Consider the following 14,657-nt stretch of genomic DNA (forward strand, 5'->3'; position numbering starts at 1 on the left):
TACTAAATTCACTTTAGAATCATTCTGTTAGAAGACTCCCCCCCAAACAACAACAACAACAACAACAACAACAACAACAACAACAAACTACCCTCAGTATTCTTAACTGCTTAATATATTCTATTTTTTCTGTCTTTCTTGGTAAAGTTCTCTGATCAATTGCTGAATTCCTATTTTGTTTTGTTTAGAGATATAACTATTGTCTGAAAGTGATTCTCTGTTACTACTTAATTTTATATCTGAGTTCTATCAAGTATTTACTACAATATACATGTATTGATCAATGACTTTAATAGAAATAAATCTGTCTCCTTACTATTAATAATAAAAACCATTGCAGAGCAGTACACTGTTGCTGCTGCTAAGTCACTTCAGTCGTGTCTGACTCTGTGTGACCCCAGAGATGGCAGCCCACCAGGCTCCCCCATCCCTGGGATTCTCCAGGCAAGAACACTGGAGTGGGTTGCCATTTCCTTCTCCAATGCATGAAAGTGAAAAGTGAAAGTGAAGTCGCTCAGTCGTGTCCGACTCTCTGCAACTCCATGGACTGCAGTCTACCAGGCTCCTCCGTCCATGGGATTTTCCAGGCAAGAGTGCTGGAGTGGGGTGCCATTGCAGTAAACTAGTAGAACTAAATAAAGAATTTTGTTAGATGCCACTTTTACAAAGCTTCAATGGCAGGTTCTTCTCCTTTAGAAAACTACTTACAGTACAAATTACATAAAATGTAAAATGCCAGTCACTTGAGTTTGCCATTATTTTCCTTGAGTGTGATTAATAAGATATAATTTTGGCAAATATAATCAGTTTATTTCAATTCTACTTTCTTGTCAGTCTCAATAAGAAGTTAGTAACTTGTGTTTTCAATCATTATATGTTCAAATAATTTAGCACAATAAGAGCAACAATGTATAATATTTAAATTAAATTCAGTGCAAGCTCTTCTCTGCAGTTATATGTTGGAAAAAATTAAATACTTTCTTTCAGTCTTAACCCAACCTGATATTTCTTAAACTAGAAAACCCGGATTCCTTAAGCTGAAAATAATGATTCTCTATGTCTGATGTGAAAAATAATATTTTTGTTTACATCTATGTTGACTGTACAAAGCCTCTTATGAGCGCTGTAAACAAACAAACAAGCAAACAAACATACTCAAAACTTTTTAGGGAATTTTGATCATGAAGAAATGAAGAAAGTGGTAATCTTTTAAAAGCTTTCTCCATATATTTATTTCCACAATTTATATTTCCCTACAGCTGCTGTTTAATGTTACTACAACTCTTTGCATTGCAAAATGCTCAAATGACTCTCTCTTTTTTTAAGTCAATATTAAAAGCTAATGATAAACACAAGTACTTTTTATTTTCAGTGTTTTAAAGTACATATCCACCTCAGCTAGCAGGAAAGGGAAATTAACTTTATCTCCATTTTACAAACAGGAAAACTAAAGAACTAAAGGAAATTGTTGAATGCTGATGGCATAGTATAAGGCACAGAAACATATTAAGAAGACAATATTTTTATAGATAACTCAAAAAGCGTCCAATTTCCTAAAATGTCCAATGTCTGAGTGTCTATGGGGAAAGGCCACAGAGACTTTTATGCATCATTACAAGGACATATATTATGTATTAACATGTGGAAATCATAGAATGTATGCCCATATGGCTTCCCTAATAGCTCAGTTGGTAAAGAATCCACCTGTACTTCAAGAAACTCTGGTTCAATTCCTGGGTCGGGAAGACCCCCTCTTCTCCAGTGAATCTTCCTAACCCAGGAATTGAACTGGGGTCTCCTGCTTTGCAGGTTGTTTATTTACCAACTGAGCTATAAGGGAAGAAAAGTCACTCAGTCCTGTCAGACTCTTTGGGACCCCATGGATTGTATAGTCCATGGAATTCTCCAGGCCAGAATACTGGAGTGGGTAGCCTTTCCCTTCTTCAGGGGATCTTCCCAACCCAGGGATCAAACCTAGGTCTCCCATATTGTATAAGGATTCTCTACCAACTGAGCTATCAGGGAAGCCATGTATCAAAATCATAGTAAAGATAGAATTCTTATGACATTACAGTAGCAACCAAACAGTTTTGTTATGGACAGAATGATTGTGTTCCTCTAAGATCCAGTTGTTTAAATCCTATGCCTTAATATGATAGCATTAGGAGCTGGAACATTTCAGAGATGATTAGGTTAGGTGGATAAACCCCTCATGAATGAATTTAGTGTCCTTATAAAAGAGACTCCAAAGAGCTCTCTCCTTTATTCCTCCATTTGAGGATACAGTGAGAAGAGGGTTATCTACGAATCAAGAAGCAGGTTCTCACCACACACCAAATCTGCCGGTGCCTTGATCTTGGACTTCCCAGGCTCTAAAACTGAGAGAAAGAAATACTTCTTTTCACCTACTCAGTGACATTTTTGTTATAGCAGTCTGATTGAACTAAGACAGTGAGAAAACTAGGTGAGTGTGGGCACAGAGAACCAAAACATAAATACAGTTCAAAGCTCTCCCATCAAGGGTAGAAAGAGATTTCTCAAACATGCTGCTGCTGCTGCTGCTAAGTCGCGTCGTGTCTGACTCTATGAGACCCCACAGATGGCAGCCCACCAGGCTCCCCATCCCTGGGATTCTCCAGGCAAGAACACTGGAGTGGGTTGCCATTTCCTTCTCCAATGCATGAAAGTGAAAAGTGAAAGTGAAATCGCTCAGTCGTGTCTGACTCTTCGTGACCCCATGGACTGCAGCCCACCAGGCTCCTCCGTCCATGGGATTCTCCAGGCAAGAGTACTGGAGTGGGGTACCTTTGCCTTCTCCATCTCAAACATGACAGAATGCAAACCATAAAGTGAAAGATTGATATGGTTACATTAAAATTAAAAAGTTATATCCTTATATATGACTTCAAATATAACATGCCTTAGGTTGATTTTTATGTGAATACATGCTTAATATACATATACTTACACACACCTATCTACATACATAAGTGTATATATTTACTTTTTTCATAGCTAAAAATATCAACAAAATTAAGAATTAAACTAAAAAAAATTAAGTGGGTGAAAATGTTAAAAATATATGAAAGGGGGTCAAAAGACACTATCTATAAAGGCACTAGCTTTAAAATAAATAATTCATAGTGATATAATGTATAGTATGGTGACTATGGGGCTTCCCTGGTAACTCAGCTGGCAAAGAATCCTCCTACAATGCAGGAGACCCTGGTTCAATTCCTGGGTCGGGAAGATCCCCTGGAGAAGGGATAGGCTACTCACTCCAGTACTCTTGGGCTTCCCTGGTGGCTCTGACAGTAAATAATCTGTCTGCAATGTGGGAGACCTGGGTTTGATCCCTGGATTGGGAAGATCCTCTGCAGGAGGGTATGGCAACCCACATCAGTATTCCTGCCTGGAGAATCCCCATGGACTGAGGAGCTTTGTGGGCTACAGTACATGGGGTCATAAATTGGACGTGCTTGAGTGACTAAGAATACCAACGTGGTGATTACAGTTAATAACATTGTATCACATATTTGAAACTGTGAAGATAGTAGATAGTAGAATTTCTCATCACAAGAAAAAATTTGCAACTATGCATGGTAACAGATGTCAGTTAACTAGACTTATGGTGGTAACCATTTCATAACATATACAAATATCAAATCATTATGTTGTGACCTAAAACTAATATAATGCTATATGCCAAGTATACCTCAATTTAAAAATAACAGGGGAAAAATTGTTAATTTTAAAGTCAAGCAGCCTATGTGGCATCCCTGTACTGTTACTTAGGTGACATTGAACAATTCATGGTGAGTGAGTTGAAGCTGACTTTGAGCTTCAAATTTCTTACTTTTAAATTAAGTACTCCTTGTGACCCCTTAGACTGTAGCCCCCCAGTCTTCTCTGTCCATGGGATTCTTCTGGTAAGAATACTGGTGTGGGTTGCCATTTCCTTCTCCAGGAATCTTCCTGACCCAGGGATCAAACCAGGGTCTCCTGCATTGCAGTCAAATTCTTTACCATCTGAGCTACAAGGCAAACCCCAAAATAGAAAATACTTTATCCGTTTGCAGTGAGGATTGGTAAAGTCAATATATGTCAAATGCTCACTGATTTACATTAAGGCCATCAAATAGGAGGAACTAGATTTCACTAATCCCTACAAGTACATCAAGAATACATCTACAAGTGGAACAATTCACACAGAGCACCTGTTGAACACTAGCAGAGGATCTCAGACACCTTAAAAAAAATCCCCACATAACTGGGTAAGATGAAGAAAAGAAAGGGAAGAAAAAGAAAAGAGGAAGCAGGATATAATTTGCATTCCAGGTGGGGGGAGCAGAAGGAGAGGAGTAGTTACTACACCCAGGGAGGCCCCCTCACCAGTGAAAGATCAGCTGAAATTGAGGGTGGGTGGTTCAAGGGTATCAGAAGAAAGTTGCAGTGACTGGTCTGTGGCAGGCAGGACAGAGTGAGACTTCTCTGAATGGTCTGTGCCACAGCCCTGTGCAACCCAGACTGAGATGAATGCTCACCAAAGCAGGTGGGGGTTGGGTGCTGAAGCATTGAGTAAGGGGAAGGACTGCTACTGCATAGAGTTGGCCTGATGGGATGGAAATGAAGAGCTCGACAGCAGGGAATGCTTCTGGGGGAGTGTACTGCCTTGGAAGGAAGCACAGTTGAGTGTCACGCAAAGGGCAGGGCCACTATCCTGGCCTCTCTTCCCATATGCCAGCTCCTGGTTCTATGGGTTTTAGGAGAGACTCCCAACAAAGCAGGAACATATTCTGCAGTTGTTGACACCTTGCCCACCTCATGTCTGAATAAGCATCAATCAGTTCAGTACTGCCACTCAGGACCGTCTGACTCTTTGTGACCCCATGGACTATATAGCACACCAGCCTTCGCCGTTCATCACCAACTCCCTGAGCTTGCTAAAACTCGTATTCTTTGAGTTGGTGATGTCATCCAACCATTACATCCTCTGTCATCCCCTTCTCCTCCTGCCTTCAATCTTCCCCAGCATCAGGGTCTTTTTCAATGAGTTAGGTCTTCATATAAGGTGGCCAAAGCATTGGAGTTTCAGCTTCAGCACCAGACCTTCCAATGATTATTCAGGACTGATTTCCTTTACGATGGACTGGTTTGATCTTCTTGCTGTCCAAGGCAAGCTCAAGAGTCTTCTCCAACACGACAGTTCAGAAGCATCAATTCTTCAGTGCTCAGCTTTCTTTAAGGTCCAGCTCTCACATCTGTACATGACTATTAGAAAAACCAGAGCTTTGACTGTATGCACATTTGTTGGCAAAGTGAAGTCTCTGCTTTTTAATATGCTGTCTAGGTTTGTCATAGCTTTTCTTCCAAGGAGCAAGGGTCTTTTAATTTCATGGCTGCAGTTATTATCTGCAGTGATTTTTGAGCCCAAGGAAAGAAAGTCTGTCACTGTTTCCCCATTTATTTGCCGTGAATTGATGGATATAAATGCCATGATCTTAGTTTTTTGAATGTTGAGTTTTAAGCCAGTTTTTTCACTCTCCTCTTTCACTTTCATCAAAGGGCTCTTTAGTTCCTATTTGCTTTCAGCCATAAGGGTGGTGTCATCTTCATATCTGAGGTTATTGATATTTCTCCTGGCAATCTTGATCCCAGCTTGTGTTTCATCCAGCCCAGTATTTCTGATGATGTACTCTGCATATAAGTTAAATAAATAGCGTGACAATATACAGCCTTGACATGCTCCTTTCCCAATTTGGAACCAGTCTGTTGTTCCATGTCCAATTCTAACTGTTGCTTCTTGACCTGCATAAAATTATCTCAGGATGCAGGTAAACTATTCCCATCTCTCTTTTCCTTTACTCTCTCTTATTATTCCTTACTTTCTTATTTCCTCTGGTATTCCCATCTCTTATTTCCTTTACTCTAGGAGGTGAGTCAAAGAGAATTTTGCTGATATTTATATCAGAGTGTTCTGCCTATGTTTTCCTCTAAAAATCTTACAGTTTCTGTTTTACACTCAAGTGTTTAATCTATTTTGAGTTTATCCTCATGTGTTATGTTAGGTAATAGAAACCCCACTAAGACTGTAGGAACTGAGAGAGGGCATCAGAGGGCAGAAGGACTTAAACTGTAATCACAGAAACCAACCAATCTAATCACATGTACCACAGCCTTGTCTAACTCAATGAAAATAAACCATGCCATATAGGGCCACACAAGATGCACAGGTTTTGGTGGAGGGTTCTGAAAAACTGTGGTCCACTGGAGAAGGAAATTGCAAACCACTTCAGTATTCTTGCTTTGAAAACTGAATAAACAATATGAAAAGGCAAAAAGATAAGACACTGAAAGATGAACTCCCCAGGTCAGTAGGTGCCCAATATGCTATTGCAGATCAGTGGAGAATTAACTCTAGAAAGAATGAAGAGACTGAGTGAAAGGAAAACAACAACAACAACAACACCCAGTTGTGGATGTGACTGGTGATAGAAGAAAGGTCTGATGCTGTAAAGAGCAATATTGCATAGGAACCTGGAATGTTAGGTCAATGAATCAAGGCAAATTGGAAGTGGTCAAACAGGAGTTGGCAAGAGTGAACATTGACATTTTAGGAACCAGTGAACCAAAATGAACTGGAATGGGTGAATTTAACTAAGATGACCATTAAATATACTACAGTGGGCAGGAATCCCTTAGAAGAAATGGAATAGCCATCATAGTCAACAAAAGGATCTGAAATGCATTACATGGATGCAATCTCAAAAACGACAGAATGATCTCTGTTCATTTCCAAGGCAGCCCATTAAATAACACAGTAATCCAAGTCTATGCCCCGACCAGTAATGCTGAAGAAACTGAAGTTCAGTGGTTCTGTGAAGACCTACGAGACTTTTTAGAACTGCTGCTGCTGCTGCTAAGTCTCTTTTTAGAACTAACACCCCCCAAAATGTCCTTTTACATTATAGGGGACTGGAATGCAAAAGTAGGAAGTCAAGAAACACCTGGAGTACAGGCAAATTTGGCCTTGGAATACGGAATGAAGCAGGGCAAAGGCTAATAGAGTTTTGCCAGGAGAACACACTGGTCACAGCAAACACTCTGTTCCAACAACACAAGAGAAGACTCTACACATGGACATCACCAGATGGCCAACACCAAAATCAGATTGATTATATCCTTTGCAGCCAAAGATGGAGAAGCTCCATACAGTCAGCAAAAAAAAGACTGGGATGTGACTTGGATCAGATAATGAACATCTTGTTGCCAAATTCAGATATAAATTGAAGACAGTAGGAAAAACCACTAGACCATTCAGGTATGACCTAAATCAAATCCCTTACGATTATGCAGTGGAAGTGGGAAATAGATTGAAGGGACTAGTTCTGACAGACAGAGTGCCTGATGACCTATGGACAGAGGTCTGTGACATTGTACAGGAGACAGGGAGCAAGACCATCCCCAAGAAAAAGAAATGCAAAAAAGCAAAATGGCTGTCTGAGGAGGCCTTACAAATAGCTGTGAAAAGAAGAGAAGCAAAAAGCAAAGGAGAAAAGGAAAGGTATACCCACCTGAATGCAGAGTTCCAAAGAATATCAAGGAGAGATAAGAAAGCATTCCTCAGTGATCAGTGGAAAGAAATAGAGGAAAACAACAGAATGGGAAAGACTAGAGATCTCTTCAAGAAAATTAGGGATACGAAGGGAACATTTCACGCAAAGATGGGCTGAATAAATGAGATAAATTATATGGACATAACAGAAGGTGAAGACATTAAGAACAGTTAGCAAGAAAACACCAAATAACTGTACAAAAAAGATCTTCAGGATCCTGATAATCATGATGGTGTGATCATGATTATCATGATCAAGATCATGTGATCTCACCTAGAGCCAGACATCCTGCAATGTGAAGTCAAGTGTGAGTTAGGAAGCATCACTACAAAGAAAGCAAGTGGAGGTGATGGAATACAAGTTGAGCTATTTCAAATCCTAAAAGATGATTCTGTGAAAGTGCTGCACTCAATATGCCAGCAAATTTGGAAAACTCAGCAGTGGCCACAGGACTGGAAAAGGTCAGTTTTCATTCCAATCCCAAAGAAAGGCAATGCCAAAGAATACTCAAACTACCGCACAATTGTACTCATCTCACACATTAATAAAGTAATGCTCAAAATTCTCCAAGCCAGGCTTCAGCAATACATGAACCATGAACATCCAGATGTTCAAGCTGGCTTTAGAAAAGCAGAGGAACCAGAGATCAAATTGTCAACATCCACTGGATCATCAAAAAAGCAAGACAGTTCCAGAAAATCATCTATTTCTGTTTTATTGACTATGCCAAAGCCTTTGACTGTGAGGATCAAAATAAACTGTGGAAAATTCTGAAAGAGATGGGAATACCAGACCACCTGACCTGCCTCTTGAGAAATCTGTATGCAGGTCAGAAAGCAACAGTTAGAACTGGACATGGAACAACAGACTGGTTCCAAACTGGAAACGAGTACATCAAGACTGTATATTGTCACCCTGCTTATTTAACTTATATGCAGACTTCATCATGAGAAATATTTGTCTGGATGAAGCACAAGCAGGAATCAAGATTGCCGGGAGAAATATCAATAACCTCAGATATGCAGATGATACCACCCTTATGGCAGAAAGTGAAGAAGACTTAAAGAGCTTCTTGACGAAAGTGAAAGGGAAGCCTAAAAATGTTGGCTTAAAAATCAACATTCAAAAAACTAAGATCATGGTATCTGGTCCCATCACTTCATGGCAAATGGATGTGGACACAGTGGCTGACTTTTGGGGTGGGGCTCCAAAATCACTGCAGATGGTGACTGCAGCTATGAAATTAAAAGATGCTTACTCCTTGGAAGGTAAGTTATGACCAACCTAGGTAGCATATTAAAAAGCAGAGACATTACTTTGCCAATAAAGGTCTGTCTCATCAAGGCAATTGTTTTTCCAGTGGTCATGTATGGATGTGAGAGTTAGACTGTAAAGAAAACTGAGTGCCAAAGATTTGATGCTTTTGAGCTGTGGTGTTGGAGAAGACTCTTCAGAGTCTCTTGGACTACAGGGAGATCCAACCAGTCCATCCTAAATGAGATCAGTCCTGATTGTTCTTGGAAGGACTGATATTGAAGCTGAAACTCCAATACTTCGGCTGCCTGATATAAAGAAGTGACTCATTGGAAAAAACCCTGATGCTGGCAAAGATTGAAGGCAGGAAGAAAGTGGGACGACAGAGTATGAGATACTTGGATGGTATTACTGACTTAATGGAGATGAGTTTGTGTAGACTCTGGGAGTTGGTGATGGATAGGGAGGCCTGGCTTGATGCAGTTCACGGGGTCGCAAAGAGTAGTACATGACTAAGCAACTGAACTGAACTGATTATAGGAAGTGCTCTAATTTCATTATTTTACATGTAGTTGTCCAGTTTTTCAGCACCACTTATTGAAGAGGCTGTCTTTTCTCCATTGTATATACTTGCCTCCTTTTTCAAAGAGAGGTAAGCACAGGTGTGGGAGTTTATCTCTGGAATTTCTGTCATGTTCTATTGATCTATGTTTCTGCTTTTGTTCAAGGACCACACTGTCTTGATGCCTGTCACTTTGTTATATAATTGAGGTCAGGGAGGTTGTTTCATCACATTTCATTTTTCTTTCTTAAGATTATTTTGGTTATTCAGGGTCTTCTGTGTTTCCATACAAATTGTAAAAAAAAAAAAAAATGCTATAATTCTTTGGAAAAAAGTGCCATTTGTAATTTGATAGGAAATTAACTGGGTCTGTAGATTGCTTTGGGTAGTAGAGTCACTTTTAACAATATTGCTTCTTCCAATCTAAGAATGTGATATATCCTTCCATCTATTTGTGTCGTCTTTAATTACTTTTATCAGTATCTGACTAGATACATTATCAGTATCATACAGGATTTTGTCTCCTTAGGTAGATTTATTCCTAAATAATTTATTCTTTTTGTTCCAAAGCTGAATTGAACTGTCACCTTAATTTCTTCCTAGATTTTGTTTTTGGTGTATAGGAATGCAAGGGGTTTCTATGCTTTAAACTTATAGCTTGAAACTTTTATACATTCATTGATTAACTCTATTCGTTTTCTGGTGTCATGCTTAGGAGTTTATATTTATAATATTATGTCATCTGCAAACAGAATTTTACTTCTTCTTTTCCATTCTGGATTCCTTTTGGTTCTTTTTCTTCTCTAATTGCTTTGGCCAGGACTTCCAAAGCTGTGTTGAATAATAGTGGCATGAGTGGGCACCCTTGTCTTGTTTCTGATCCTAGAGGAAATGCTTTCAGTTTTTCACCATTGAGAGTAATGTTTGCTGTGGGTTTGTCATATATGACCCTTACTATTTTGTGATAGGTACTTTGTGTGCCCACGTTTTGGAGATCATTTTTTTTTTTTAAATCATAAATGGATATTGTATTTTGTTGACAGCTTTCTCTGTGTCTATTGATTGTATCATATATATTTTTTTATCTTTCAACTTTTAATGTGGTGTATCACATTTATTTGCCTATATTGAATAATCCTTGCATTCCTGGGATAAACCACTTAATCATGGCATATGACTGTTCAATGTGTCATTGGACTCTGTAAATTAATAAGGAAATGCAAGCCTTAAATGGCACATTAGATGAGGTGGACTTAATTGATACTTACATTTCATTTTCTTGTCTGATGCTATGGTTAGGGCTTCCAATGTTGTGTTGAATAAGAATGCAAAGTTGGCATTCTTGTCTTGTTCCTGATCTTGAAGGAAGTGCTTTCAATGTTTTACCATTAACCATGATTCTCAGTTCAGTTCAGCTGCTCAGTCATGTCCAACTCTTTGTGACCCCATGGACTGCAGTACGCCAAGCTTCCCTGTCCATAGAATTATGGTTCTAATTGTGGGATTTATCATAATAACTTTTACTGTGTTGAGGTATGTTCCTTCTATATGAACTTTGTTGAGAGTTTTTGTAATGAAAGAATATTAAATTTTATGAAAGGATTTTTCTGATCTATTGAGATAATCATATAACTTTTATTTTTCAATATATTAATGCAGAGTATCACATGAATTGATTATGGATGTTGAACCATGTAACATCTCTGGTGTATATCCCATTTGATCCTGTTGTGTAAACATTTTAATATTGAATTTGGTTGGCTAATATTCTTTTGAGGATTTTTGCATATATGCTAGAGTGTGTAGTTGGCTTGTAATTTTCTTTCTTTCTTTCTTTCTTTCTTTTTGTATGTAATATCTTTGGCTTTTGGCATCAGAGTGATACTGACCTCATAGAATGAGCTCATAGGCATGTCTTCCTCTGCACATTTGGAAATATTTTGAGGAGCATAGGTGTTAATTATTTGCTTAATGATGGTTGAACTTATCTATGAATGTATTTGACCCTGAACTTTAGCTTGTTTGTAAATTTTAAATGACTAATCCAATTTTATTACTGATAATCATGTTCATATTTTCTATATGTTTATATTTCAGTCTTAAGAGATTGTACATTTCTAAGAATCCATCCTGTTCATCCACATTTTATTGATATATATTTGTTCATAGTAATTTCTCATGATTCTTGGTGTTTTCATGGTATATGTTGTAATGACCCCTTTTTCATTTCTCATTTTATTGATTTGGGTTCTTTTTTTTTTTTTTTAATGACTATGGGTAAAGGTTTATCCATTTTGTTTGTTTTCACAGAAGCAGCTCTTTGTTTCACTGATCTTTTGTATTTTTTTTTTAGTCTCAATTTCAGTTATTTCTGTCTTAATATTTTATAATTTATTTTATTCTACTAACTTTGTTATTTATTTGTTCTTCATTTTGTAGTTCCTATAGCTATAGGCATAAGGTTAGGTTGCTTCTTTGAGATTTGTTGTTTTCTAGGCGTGTGCTGCTTGGTAGGCATGAATTGCTATTACTGTCCCTCTTAAAACTGCTTTTTCTGCGTTGGATTACTGTGCTTTTGCTTTCATCTACTTTCAGGCACTTACATGTATTTTATTATTATTTTTTTTAATTTCTTCTTTGATTTCTTCAGTGATTCATTTGTTGTTTAGTAGCATTTCTTACCTACATATATTTGTGCTTTCTGCAGTTTTATTTCTTGTATTTGATTTCTAGTCTAATTGAACTGTGGTCAGAAAATATACTTTATATCATGTCAACTTTCTCAAATTTACTGAGGTGTCTTTTGTTGCTTATCCTCTGACCTACTGTGGAGAATATTTCTTGTACATTTGAGAGGAATATGTTCGTGTGTGTGTGTGCATAAAGTGTCAGTTTGGTTTACTGTGTTATTTAAGGTGAGTGTGTATTTTCTTCTGGATGGCCTGTTTGTTGGTATAAGTGGACTGATATAATCCATTATCACATTTTTTAAAAATTTATTTATTTTTACCTGGAGGATAATTTCTTTACAATATTGTATTGCCCTCTGCCACACATCAACATGAATCAGCCATAGGTATATATATATATATATATATATATATATATATATATATTTTCCTCTTGAACCTCCCTTCCACCTCCCACCTGATCCCATTCCCCTAGCTCATCAGAGAACCCCCAATTTAAGTACCCTGAGTCATAGAGCAAATTCATACTGGCTATCTTGCATATAGTAGTATATACGTTTTCATGCTACTCTGTCTATTCATTGCACCCTCTCCTTTCTCCTACTCCATAACCATACCTTTGTTCTCCATGTCTGTGTCTCCATTGCTGCCCTAGTATCCTCAGTATCACCTTTCTAGACTCCATATAAATGTGTTAAAATACAATATTTACTTTTCTCTTTCTGATTTACTTCACTCTGTATAATAGACTCTAGGTTCATCTACCTCATTAGAACTCAAGTGTGTTCCTTTTTATGTCTGAGTAATATTCTATTACATACATGTATCACAGCTTCTTTATCCATTCATCTGCCAATGGACATCTAGGTTTCTTCTATGTCCTAGCTATGATAAATAGTGCTACAATGAATGAACACTGCAGTACATGTGAATTTTTGAATTACGCTTTTCACAGGGTCTATGTCCAGTAGTGGGATTGTTGGGTCATGGGGTAGAATTATTCCTATTTTTTAAGGAATCTCTATAATATTTTCCATAGTGATTAAATCAACTATATTTCCAACAACAGTCCAAAATACTCCCTTTTCTCCATACCCTCTCCAGCATTTATTGTTTGAGGATTTTTTGATGATGGTCATTCTGACTGGTGTCAGGTGATATTTCCTTGTGGTTTATGATTTGTATTCCTCTAATAATGAGCAATATTGAGAGAATCGTATGTTTATTAGCCATTGAACCTCCGTGCATAGTTCATCAGGCACACTATCTATCAGATCTAGTCCCTTAAATCTGTTTCTCACTTCCACTGTATAATTATAAGGGATTTGATTAAGGTCATACCTGAATGGTCTAGTGGTTTTCCCTACTTTCTTCGATTTAAGTCTGAATTTGGCAATAAGGAGCTCATGATCTGAGCCACAGTCAGCTCCCAGTCTTGTTTTTGCTGACTGTATAGAGCTTCTCCATCTTTGGCTGCAAAGAATATAATTAATCTGATTTTGGTATTGACCACCTGGTGATGTCCATGTGTAGAGTTTTCTCTTATGTTGTTGGAAGAGGGTGTTTGCTATGAGCAGTGTGTTCTCTTGGCAAAACTCTATGAGCATTTGCCCTGCTTCATTCCGTATTACAAGGCTAAATTGAGCCTGTTACCCCACGTGTTTCTAGACTTCTTACTTTGTGTTCCAGTCCACCATAATGAAAAGGACATATTTTTTTGTGGTGTTAGTTCTAAAAGGTCTTGGAGGTCTTCATAGAACCGTTCAACTCCATTGTACAGGAGACAGGGATCCAGACCATTCCCAGGAAAAATAAAAGCAAAAAAGCAAAATGGCTGTCTGGGGAGGCCTTACAAATAGCTGTGAAAAGAAGAGAAGAGAAAAGCAAAGGAGGAAAGGAAATATATAAGCATCTGAATGCAGAGTGCCAAGGAATAACAAGGAGAAGAAAACCTTCCTCAGCGATCAATGCAAAGAAATAGAGGAAAACAACAGAATGGGAGAGACTAGGGATCTCTTCAAGAAAGTTAGAGATACCAAGGGAACATTTCATGCAAAGATGGGCTCGATAAAGGACAGAAATGGTATAGACCTAACAGAAGCAGAAGATATTAAGAACAGGTGGCAAGAATACACAGAAGAACTATACAAAAAAGATCTTCACAACCAAGATAATCACGAATATGTGATCACTGACCTAGAGCCAGACAGCCTGGAATGTGAAGTCAAGTGGGCATTAGAAAGCATCACTATGAACAAAGCTAGCAGAGGTGATGGAATTCCAGTTGAGCTATTTCAAATCCTGAAAGACGATGCTTTGAAAGTGCTGCCCTCAATATGTCAGCAAATTTGGAAAACTCAGCAGTGGCCACAGGACTGGAAAAGGTCAGTTTTCATTCCATCCCAAAGAAAGGCAATGCCAAAAAATGCTCAAACTACTGCACAATTGCACTCATCTCACACATTAATAAAGTAATGTTAAAAATTCACCAAACCAGGCTTCAGCAATATGTGAACCATGAACTTCCAGACACTC

The 14,657-nt window shown here is 38.1% G+C and overlaps 1 pseudogene; it reads right to left on the reverse strand.

Moving 5' to 3' along the window:
- Nucleotides 1-14,657, reverse strand: part of LOC102283653 (leishmanolysin-like peptidase) — a 175,602-nt pseudogene that overhangs the window by 47,802 nt on the left and 113,143 nt on the right.

The sequence above is a fragment of the Bos mutus genome, chromosome 12, assembly GCF_027580195.1.
Source record: "Bos mutus isolate GX-2022 chromosome 12, NWIPB_WYAK_1.1, whole genome shotgun sequence".
Taxonomy (NCBI): domain Eukaryota; kingdom Metazoa; phylum Chordata; class Mammalia; order Artiodactyla; family Bovidae; genus Bos; species Bos mutus.